Source organism: Oncorhynchus tshawytscha, unplaced genomic scaffold (genome assembly GCF_018296145.1).
Source record: "Oncorhynchus tshawytscha isolate Ot180627B unplaced genomic scaffold, Otsh_v2.0 Un_contig_2_pilon_pilon, whole genome shotgun sequence".
In the NCBI taxonomy this organism is placed as follows: Eukaryota; Metazoa; Chordata; class Actinopteri; order Salmoniformes; family Salmonidae; genus Oncorhynchus; species Oncorhynchus tshawytscha.
Window position 1 is genome coordinate 72,685 of NW_024609069.1, and position 8,333 is coordinate 81,017.

Genomic DNA, 8,333 nt, shown 5'->3' on the forward strand with positions numbered 1-8,333 from the left:
CAGTGTCGGTTTGGCCTTGTGTTTTAGGTTATGGTCTTGTGTCACGCCCTGACCTTAGTATTCTTTGTTTTCTTTATTATTTTAGTTAGGTCAGGGTGTGACATGGGTGATGTATGTGTTTTTGTTCCTGTCTAGGGGTTTTGTATGTCTATGGTTAGTTGCCTGTGTCTGCACTTGTTTATATATGCATATTATTAGCAGATTTGCATAGAAAACACTCTGAAGTTTCTAAAACTGTTTGAATCACATCTGTGACTATTTGGCAGGCGAAACCCAGAGGACAAACCACTCTCTTTTCAATGAGATTTCATTGGGAATCCAGATTTCTAAGGGACTTTCTTGCAGTTCCTACCGCTTCCACTGGATGTCAACAGTCTTTTGAAATTGGTTGAGGTTTTTTGTTTGAGAAATGAAGAAATAACACTGTTCAGAATGAGGCTTGAGAGAATGTGAATGTGTGATTCCATCGCCGCTCCATTTTTCATATGTTCATTTGTTTTGTCTTGTTCCCTGCACACCTGGTTTTCATTCCCCAATCAATCTACATGTATTTAGTCCTCTGTTCCCCATATTGTCTTTGTGTGTAATTGTTCATGGTGTATGTTCACGCGAGATACTTTTATAGTTTATGTTCCGTGTGTTTGGGCACTTATGTCATTTTTCGTGCCCATTGTTGAACGGAATAAAAGTGTGCCTGTTTACTCTACTCTGCTCTCCTGTACCTGACTTCGGCTCCCTTACACAGCCATAACACCCATTTTTCATGGTTCACAAGAAGAAACGCTGGTGATACAGAGCAAGACACAGGGAGTCCTGTGAGATTAAGGAGAAGGGGAAACCAGGCAACTCTTCCCTCCATTCTATTGGCTAATGTACAGCCACTTGATAATAAGATGGATGACCTCTGATCGAGATTTGCTACCAACGGGACTCGCGTAACTGCAATATTCTCTGTGTTTCTTATCATGGCTTTTAGCAGCAAGATTTGCGACCTGTTGCCAAGAGAAAAGGGCAACCAGTGAAGAACAAACACCATTGTAAATACAACCCATATTTGTGTTTATTTATTTTCCCTTTTGTACTTTGTTATAACACGGTACGTAGCCATAATGTGACATTTGAAATGTCTCTATTCCTTTGAAACTTTTGCGTGTAATGTTCACAGTTCATTTTAATGTTTTATTTCACTGTTTATTATCTATTTCACTTTATTTTGCAATGTAAACATGTTTTCTTTGCAATAAAGTACTTTGGAATTGAATTGAGAGAGAGCGACATCTTTGTATATAACCTACATGCAAGGCCTAAAAATAAACAATACGTCTTAACATTGACAAAGGCTACTGGCTGATAAACCAAATTTATTGACAGAGACTTTTTTATTTATTTATTTTATTTGAGTGAGATAAAAGTCTCCAACTTCAGCGATTTTTGCAATTCGTTCCAGTCACAGGCAGCAGAGAACTGGAAGTAAAGGCGGCCAAATTAGGTGTTGGCTTTAGGGATGATCAGTGATATACACCTGCTGGAGCGCGTGCTACGGGTGGGTGTTGCCATCGTGACCAGTGAACTGAGATAAGGCGGAGCTTTACCTAGCATGGACTTGTAGATGACCTGGAGCCAGTGGGTCTGGCGACGAAAATGTAGCGATTTCCAGCCAACTAGAGCATACAGGTCACAGTGGTGGGTGGTATAAGGTGCTTTAGTAACAAAATGGATGGCACTGTGATAAACTGCATCCAGTTTGCTGAGTAGAGTATTGGAAGCTATTTTGTAGATGACATCGCCGAAGTCAAGGATTGGTAGGATAGTCAGTTTTACTAGGGTAAGTTTGGCGGCGTGAGTGAAGGAGGCTTTGTTGCGAAATAGAAAGCCGACTCGAGATTTGATTTTAGATTGGAGATGTTTGATATGAGTCTGGAAGGAGAGTTTACAGTCTAGCCAGACACCTAGGTACTTATAGATGTCCACATATTCTAGGTCGGAACCGTCCAGGGTGGTGAGGCTAGTCGGGCGTGTGGGTGCAGGCAGCGAACGGTTGAAAAGCATGCATTTGGTTTTACTAGCGTTTAAGAGCAGTTGGACGCCACGGAAGGAGTGTTGTATGGCATTGAAGCTCGTTTGGAGGTTAGATAGCACAGTGTCCAAGGAAGGGCCAGAGGTATACAGAATGGTGTCGTCTGCGTAGAGGTGGATCAGGGAATCGCCCGCAGCAAGAGCAACATCATTGATATATACAGAGAAAAGAGTTGGCCCGAGAATTGAACCCTGTGGCACCTGCATAGAAACTGCCAGAGGACCGGACAACATGCCCTTCGATTTGACACACTAAACTCTGTCTGCAAAGTAGTTGGTGAACCAGGCAAGGCAGTCATTAGAAAAACCGAGTCTACTGAGTCTGCCGATACGAATATGATGATTGACGAAAGTCGAAAGCTTTGCCCAGGTCAATGACGCCGGCTGCACAGTACTGTCTTTTATCGATGACGGTTATGATATCGTTTAGTTCCTTGAGCGTGGCTGAGGTGCACCCGTGACCGGCTCGGAAACCAGATTGCACAACGGTGGGATTCGAGATGGTCAGTGATCTATGAGGGTGCCCTTGTTTACAGATTTAGGGTTGTACCTGGTGGGTTCCTTGATGATTTGTGTGAGATTGAGGGCATCTATCTTAGATTGTAGGATTGCCGGGGTGTTAAGCATATCCCAGTTTAGGTCACCTAACAGAACAAACTCTGACGCTAGATGGGGGGCGATCAATTCACAAATGGTGTCCAGGGCACAGTTGGGAGCTGAGGGGGGTCGGTAGCAGGTGGCAACAGTGAGAGACTTATTTCTGGAGAGAGTCATTTTTTAAATTAGTAGTTCGAACTGTTTGGGTATGGACCTGGAAAGTATGACATTACTTTGCAGGCTCTCTCTGCAGGAGACTGCAACTCCTCCCCCTTTGGCAGTTCTATCTTGATGGAAAATGTTATAGTTGGGTATGGAAATCTCAGAATTTTTGGTGGCCTTCCTAAGCCAGGATTCAGACACGGCAAGGACATCAGGGTTGGCAGAGTGTGCTAAAGCAGTGAGTAAAACAAACTTAGGGAGGAGGCTTCTGATGTTGACATGCATGAAACCAAGGCTTTTTCGATCACAGAAGTCAACAAATGAGGGTGCCTGGGGACATGCAGGGCCTGGGTTTACCTCCACATCACCCGCGGAACAGAGGAGGAGTAGGATGAGGGTGCGGCTAAAGGCTATCAAAACTGGACACCTAGAGCGTTGGGGACAAAGAATAAAAGGAGCAGATTTCTGGGCGTGGTAGAATATATTCAGGGCATAATGCGCAGACAGGGGTATGGTGGGGTGCTGGTACAGCGGAGGTAAGCCCAGGCACTGGGTGATGATAAGAGAGGTTGTATCTCTGGACATGCTGGTTGTAATGGGTGAGGTCACCGCATGTGTGGGAGGTGGGACAAAGGAGGTATCAGAGGTATGAATAGTGGAGCTAGGGGCTCCATTGTAAACTAAAACGATAACTAACCTGAACAACAGTATACAATGCATATTGACATTTGAGAGAGACATACAGCTAGGCATAAAGTAATCGCAGGTGTTGATTAGGAGAGCTAGCTAAAACAGGTGGGACAACAACAGCAGGTAAAATGTCAATGACTAGGCAGAGAGGGTCGGATTAACTACACACAGAGCCTGAGTTCGCGGCTGGAGCCGACTGATAAAAAATAAATAAACAGAATGGCGTACCGTGATTAATGGACAGTTCAGCAGGCATCAGCTATGTAGGCAAGTGATCATAGTGTCCAGGGGGCAGCAGTAGATGGAGCACGCGGGCGACACAGCGTTTAAAGTTAGTAGCCCGGAGCTAGTAGGAGCGTCTGCTCCGACGGAGGCCGGTTGAAGGCACAGTGGATGGAGTATTCGTCGGCAGACCAGTCGTGGTGGTGCGGCGGGGCGCTGTGTCGACAGAGAATCCAAGCCAGATGGCGAAAGAGGTATTGTAGAATGTAGTTTGCTAGCCGGGAGATGTGCCTGGCTAACGGCTAACTGGTGCTAGCTTCGTGGAACCACTATAGCCAATCGGTAGCAGTGGTGATCCGGTGCCAAGGTCCAGAGTTTACAGCAAGGATCCGGTGGTGTATTGGGCTCTAGCCGTGTATGAGTGGGGTTCGGGTGAACAGCTGAGTAGGCCGGGATGTGGGCCTCAGGGATAGCTTCGGTACTGGGTGCCACGGTGAGTGCAAGCGAGCTGTGATCTAGCTGTGAAGATCAGAAGTAGTGGTCCAGGGATTACAGCAGGAATCCGGCGTTGTTGTGGAGAGACAGTCTGATACTGGTAGACTGGCGAGTATTATCCAGGCTAAAAACAGGGCTGGTATCTGTGCAGAAGGTAAAAGCCGCTAGCAGTGGCTAACAATGACTAAATAGCTTGTAGCTAATTAGCTGGTTAGCTTCTGGAGGTTCTTGAATGTGTTCTAAAATTAAAAATAATAGCGATTCCGTATCACATTGGGTGAGGCAGGTTACCGTATGGTATAATAGAATTAAAAATCGAAAAGAGATTGAAATATATATACAAAAAAATATGAAAAATACAAAAGTACACGAGAGGACGAACAAACAAGTCTTCACTGCTACGCCATCTTGGAATCGAGCTGTCACGTTCTTTCAAAATCGAACCCAGAAGCAAACCAGGACAAGGAGAGTAGGAAGAAGGTGAGTATTTATTTACAAGTGAATGTGAATGGGTAGATATATCCAGGTGGCGTAGCGGGCAGCGGTGGTGAGTTGATGGGAGTAAATAGGTGGATCCAATGGGTAGCGGAATCCTCCGACAACCAGGCGGGAATGGGGTAAATGATCCGGGTGAGTAACTGAAGACAGAACAAACGGAGGTAAGTTTAAGGCAAGCAATATGTAAAAAACAACAAAACAAATTCTATCCAACTTGAGGCTGATACTATGGCACAACATACTGTTCATGGCTAACGATCCGGCAGGGAATGGATGTCAGGTCAGAGCTTTTGAAGGGGAGAGGTGATGATCAGGACAGGTGTGCAGATTACTGATGGGATACAGGTGCGGGTGAACATGATCTCCCAACAAGCTAATTCGCCCGGCAACCAGACAGGATGCGTTCCAGGACACCGGAAACACACTCCAGGACAGAAACACAGGCAAACACAGACTCAGGAAGCGGGATTCGTGACACGAGCACCCTGTAATGCAGCACCCTGTAATACCTACAACTTACTGAACCACTGTGCTATAGAGGAATGAGCACTGTGCTCAACAATGACTGGTTTCAGCTTTACCTTCAGTTACTACAAGAGGAATGTACACTGTGCTCAACAATGACTGGTTACAGCTCTACCTCCAGTTACTGATAGAGGAATGAGCACTGTGCTCAACAATGACTGGTTACAGCTCTACCTCCAGTTACTGATAGAGGAATGAGCACTGTGCTCAACAATGACTGGTTACAGCTCTACCTCCAGTTACTGATAGAGGAATGAGCACTGTGCTCAACAATGACTGGTTACAGCTCTACCTCCAGTTACTGATAGAGGAATGAGCACTGTGCTCAACAATGACTGGTTACAGCTCTACCTCCAGTTACTGATAGAGGAATGAGCACTGTGCTCAACAATGACTGGTTACAGCTCTACTCCAGTTACTGATAGAGGAATGAGCACTGTGCTCAACAATGACTGGTTACAGCTCTACCTCCAGTTACTGATAGAGGAATGAGCACTGTGCTCAACAATGACTGGTTACAGCTCTACCTCCAGTTACTGATAGAGGAGTGAGCACTGTGCTCAACAATGACTGGTTACAGCTCTACCTCCAGTTACTGATAGAGGAATGAGCACTGTGCTCAACAATGACTGGTTACAGCTCTACCTCCAGTTACTGATAGAGGAATGAGCACTGTGCTCAACAATGACTGGTTACAGCTCTACCTCCAGTTACTGATAGAGGAATGAGCACTGTGCTCAACAATGACTGGTTACAGCTCTACCTCCAGTTACTGATAGAGGAATGAGCACTGTGCTCAACAATGACTGGTTACAGCTCTACCTCCAGTTACTGATAGAGGAATGAGCACTGTGCTCAACAATGACTGGTTACAGCTCTAACCAATGCAAAACATATATCTTTAGCTTAAATTGACAGATTTATATCAGGGCCGTGGTTGTGTGCAGTGTTTTAGGGGGCATATCCAGCCCTACCGCACCTCCTTACCCATCCAAATAAAATATTGAAATATTGATCATTTATTTGACCGAGATGCGCGCCAACCGAAAGACGCATCAATCTCGTTAAAGCATCCAAGCGAGCAAAACAGCACCACTCTGTCTCGGTGTGTGTAGCCATGTATCTGATGCTGTCTGGACCAAAAGAGTATGGAATGTCATACGATTTCTGACCAGACAGCATCAAATAGACGGGCTGCATATAGAGGGCTGCTGTTTCGCTCAATAGGTTGCTTTCTCCGGTGACATAGTTTCAACAGAGAGGAAGACGCAAAGCGAGAGGGCTCACTCTCGCCAAAATATGTCCAGTAAAATCCCAATGCGTTTCTATGGGAACAATGTGCAGACTTAAGCTTGTCACCTTTGGGACAAGACTCTCATTGATAGGGCATCTCGTCATTGTATACATGTCTCTGGTTTCAGCATCTTGCCAATAGGAAAGGACAATTGACGGGTGCACAGTACACTGTTTTAAGATGCTGGATTGCCCTAAGGCAAAATGTATATTCGCCAAAATTATATAATTACTCCTGTCTAAATAAAATCATTAAACATACTTCACCAGGGAGCATGACTTAGCCACAGAGGATTATTAGCTTCTTTAATAACCTTTCTGGGGCAGGGGTTCCGCTAGCGGAACACAGACAACATTCCGCTGAAAAGGCAGCGCGTGAAATTCAAAAATATATTTTTAAATATGTAACTTCCACACATTAACAAGTCCAATACAGCAAGTGAAAGATAAACATCTTGTTAATCTACCCATGGTGTCCGATTTCAAAAATGATTTACAGCAAAAGCACAACATATGATTATGTTAGGTCAGAGCCAAGTCAAAAACACACAGCCATTTTTTAGGCCAAAGATAGAAGTCACAAAAAGCAGAAATATAGATCAAATTACCTTTTACCTTCACTAACCTTTGATGATCTTCATCAGATGACACTCATAGGACATCATGTTACACAATACATGTAAGTTTTGTTCAATAATGTGCATATTTATATCTAAAAATCTCAGTTTACATTGCCGCATTACGTGCAGTAATGTTTTGCTTCCAAAACATCCGGTGATTTTGCAGAAATACTCACAATAAACATTGATAAAAGATGCAAGTGTTATTCACGGAATTAAACTTATCCTCTATACAACCACTGTGTCAGATTTCAAAAAAACGTTATGGAAAAAGAATAATCTGAGAACGGCACTCAGAACCCAAAATAGCCAAAGAAATAGCCGCCATATTGGCGTCAACAGAAGCTACAAATAACACTATAAATATTCACTTACCTTTGAATATCTTCATCAGAAGACACTCCCAGGAATCCCAGTTCGACAATAAATGACTGATTTGTTCCATAAAGTTCCATAAAGCCCATTTAGCCACTTGTTGTTAGCATGTTCAGCCCAGTAATCCATCTTCATGAGGCACTAGCAATTCCTCCAGACAAAGACTCAAAAAGTTCCATTACAGGTCATAGAAACAAGTCAAATGACGTATGCAATCCATATTTCGGATGTTTTTAACATTAACCTCTTGATCCTACTTGAGAGGCAGACGTCCCAACTAGAGCTCTGGAAATGCAAATGCGCTACGCTAAACGCTAATAGTATTAGTTAAAACGCAAACGTTCATTAAAATACACATGCTTGGTATTGAATTAAAGCTACACTCGTTGTGAATCCAGGCACCAAGTCAGATTTTTAAAATGCTTTTCGGCGAAAGCATGAGAAGCTATTATCTGATAGCATGTAACACCCCAAAAGACCCGTAGGGGATGTAAACAAAAGAATTAGCATAGTCGGCGCTACACAAACCGCACAATAAAATATAAAACATTCATTACCTTTGACCATCTTCTTTGTTGGCACTCCTTGATGTCCCATAATCAATACTGGGTCTTTTTTCGATTAAATCGGTCCATATATAGCCTAGATATCGATCTATGAAGACTGTGTGATAAACGGAAAAAAATAGCGTTTCGTAACGTAACGTCATTTTTTAAAAGTTAAAAAGTCGACGATAAACTTTCACAAAACACTTCGAAATACTTTTCTAATGCAACTTTA